The sequence below is a fragment of the Branchiostoma belcheri genome, unplaced genomic scaffold (assembly GCF_001625305.1).
Source record: "Branchiostoma belcheri isolate BF01 breed outbred unplaced genomic scaffold, Haploidv18h27 scaffold50, whole genome shotgun sequence".
Classification (NCBI taxonomy): domain Eukaryota; kingdom Metazoa; phylum Chordata; class Leptocardii; order Amphioxiformes; family Branchiostomatidae; genus Branchiostoma; species Branchiostoma belcheri.
Window position 1 is genome coordinate 1983824 of NW_017804132.1, and position 3816 is coordinate 1987639.

A 3816-nucleotide genomic window follows, 5' to 3' on the forward strand; every position below is an offset into this window, starting at 1 on the left:
TATATATATATAGTACCGTAAGCTAACAAAAACCGTTTCTATGTTGGCCAGTCTAAAAGTAGTCTAGTACTTTGTCTCGCATTGGTCCTCACTGCTATCATACATAATGATGAATATGCACGATATGATGTTGAATAACAGTCATAACATATGAGCTATTCTGTGACCTCTGCCGCTATGTCTCCGTGCCTGATACGTCCTCTGCCTGCGCAAGAGATCTAACAGATGATTACAAAATTGCGTCCTTTTGACGAACGCCATTATACTCCATCAAGCAAAATGTGGAACGACTTTCAAACTGAAGAAAAAAACTAGGCCAACCGTCGCCAGAAAATTACGGACTAGGTATAGTCTGCATCGCATGAATTAGTCCCCGATACTTGAACGGATTTAACCCGATTACCTACGGCTCCAGGTATTGGATGATGACTGATGTACAGATACAGACGCTGCATGGTCCAGCGGCGATCACAATTAGGACAAAAATCAGTGGCCGTTAGAACCACATTAATCTTGCTATATAGGGCAATCGCATGTTCTAAATATTTAGTGGCCTCATCCAATAAAAATGTAGATACGAGACAGCATCCATTACTCAGTCGTTGCTAAAGAGTTTACATGGTAGAATCTCTGATGAGGTAGAGGATTTGCACTGGTATTTTAATCTATGTCCAATTAAGACCATATCCTTATTAAAATAATGATATGGTCTTAATTGGACAAAGATTAATTGATTGATCGATTGATTGACTGGCTGATTGGACACTTTTGGAACAAAGAGATGTCTATACAAATCTTAGGGGGGAATGTTTGATGTCAATTAGAAGTGTAGATGACTGATGATTGTTATAGTTTCATTATTTGAATAAAACTAGAAATGCATACTATGTAATATTTTGACATTTGGAGTATGGTGGGTTTGTATAAAATCAATAACGCTCTCATAACTAGTCATACTGTTTGCACCGTATCCATATGCTGTGGCTCACCGACCAACGAGCTGAAGATTTCTAATTCATTCCCAGATATCTTTCCATAACTCCCAATATGCAAAACAAGCACAGAACTATGACTATGATTAACGAGTTACTTTGCAAGATACAAGATAAACGTGAAGCCGCTAGAGTTTATAAGAAGAACATATTTATCATTACAACTCCCAGAACTAACGTCAATACTAATCTCTGCATTTATGACTTACTTTGTTAATAATTTCAATAGCATGCATACAGGCGACATCGAAGTTTTGCGCCGTACTTTTAGCAGACAACAATCTATATAGCTATGCATGGCTGGTATGTTGTACAAGATGACCTTAATTTATGGGGATGTCAAAGAGGCTTAAGACATGACATGTAAATAGCTTCACAGGGCCAGAAGGATAGAGTTATTTCCTTATTTATACGGCATATTGGTAAAGGCTGCTTGTAATGATATGGACATTGGTGAACCATTCGCTGCACTCTCCCCTCGGGCAGCGCGTTCTCACATCTCTGGTACATCTAACTGACGGATGGCCTGGCCAGTCTGGCGCCCTGTTTTGCATATTACACCCTCAGGCGCTTTCTTATACATTCATTAGCAGCTAGTCGACACAAGGGACTGAAAAATTCTGGAATTTTTTTTTGCGAGTTGATATACAAATGTTTTATTTATTTTAAATGTGATATTGACAAAGGTTTGAAAGATACCAGGGCACGACAGATATTGCAATGTATTCTTTGCTCATGAATAAAGTCATTAAACAAGCCTATATGTCAGCCTTGGTACAATGTAGATACTGGCAAAAGCTACCGGCAACAAGGCTGTCATCCAGGTTAGTTCATTACTAGAGTCGGGATTCGTCTCTACTTGAGGAATTCGTCTCTACTTCTCCCTTTCACCGTTGCAAATTTACCATCCCATCCTGTGACGTCAGAAGCGTACATTCTGCAGGCCTCATGACACGGTGGGACTTACAGATTCACCAGTTCTGCTTAGGCCACACCGATTTAATTTTATGGATGACATCCTCTGAAGACCCCCAAACTAGTGCGCGCGGGCGAATAAAAAAAAATCCGGCCAAAAATAAGAAATGCTACTAAACCACAGGAATACAAAGCTGGTATTGTGAATTTGCGACAGGACTTAGCGATGTATACGGCAAACCGGCACATGCTGGCTTTTTGCGGTATTTATGAATCGGTACTTTTTTTTTGAGGGCGACAGGCCAAAATCAATGCGCGCGCGGATGTCATCCATAAGATTAAGTCAGTGTGGCCTTACGCTGCGATCTACAAATAAATGGCACAGAAATCTTATATATATACATACATATACATAGGGCTGTACGTTATATATTTGCGTCGGACTTATAACTGATATGTCTGATATGGACTACGTAAATCAGTTCTTTGCAAAGTGATTTGATTTCTTCATGGACGTTTATCATGTGGTCCTCCTTCTTTGAAGTGTCCAACGACGGTAAATCATATACATGTACAACTGAAAAAAAATCTTATCCATTATTTCTGGAATGGATGTCCGTGAGAACTCTACACCGTCAACATAAAGCCATGCTAGTGTATAGGGCCTTGGACAATTCTTTACCACCACATATGCGAGGGGTGTTCATCCGGTATAGAGATGAAGCCTCCAGATCCACCAGACAAAGCACATTGGACAACCTCATCATACCGAGGCCCCAACTGGAAGTGTACAGGCGGTCACTGAGGTACTCGGGGGCGACTGTGTGGAACTCCTTGCCACCACATGTACGAGCAGCCCAGTCATTGGGAACATTTAGAAGTATGATAAGGAACTTGGACTGATAACGGACTGATGATTTGCTATTTATTTTTGTATTATATTTTGATTTGCATTTTGTTTTGATTTTGTATTATATTTTGGTTTGATCTGTAATTCCGTGACCCCGCCCTCACCCTCGACCTTGTTGAAAAGCGGTATGTACCGAACAAGCATTCGAGATTAAATAAAGGCTTACTACTACTACTACTACTACATCACATAAACTATGAAGCCATACATTGAATAAGCTATACATATAATATGATTATCATAACCTTTATTTTTAAAATCATGCCAGTGAGCTAATTGCATGTACAGAGTGAAAGAAAGTAAAGTAAAGTAAAGCAGTAGAATTTCTGTACTAAGCTATGATAGTACTCCATATGATTCGTCCTCATCGTCATCATTCAATGTGGTCTATCTCTTGCTACTAGTGACTGGTAATACCTCTGTAGATTCTTCACACTGGCAGAGTACCGTACTCATTCTCTCTTGTCAGCTCCATACTTTTGTGACAACATCAAAGTGATTTTGGTTTGTATGTTGGAAAAATACAAAAGACTAACATTCTAAGTTATTGACATTCTTGAGTAAGAACAATCAGTTTTTGAATGTTAAAAGCAAAACAACGAAAATCAAAAAAAAAATGTTGAAATTGTTAAAATGCAGGATTGTTAAAATTGTTAAAACTAATAAAATTATTAAAACTGATAAAATTGTTAAAAATGATAAAATTGTTTAAAATGTTAATATCCGATGCACTGGGGTTCGAACTCACAATTTCTGGGATTGCCGTCTGGCGCGTTACCAACCGAGCTAACTCGTTGCGATACACATCACTCACTGCATTGTATGTCATATAAAGTAAACAGCATGGCGGTATCGATCGCCTCAAGCCACCAAGACTCTCAACTATTAACTACGGGGTTTCCTTCTTTATCAGGTTTGCTTTTGAACCACCTTGATGTTACTTAACTATCAACCCGGCTAGCAGAAGCCGCCGGCTCCTTTGATATTACAGCCGCTCCC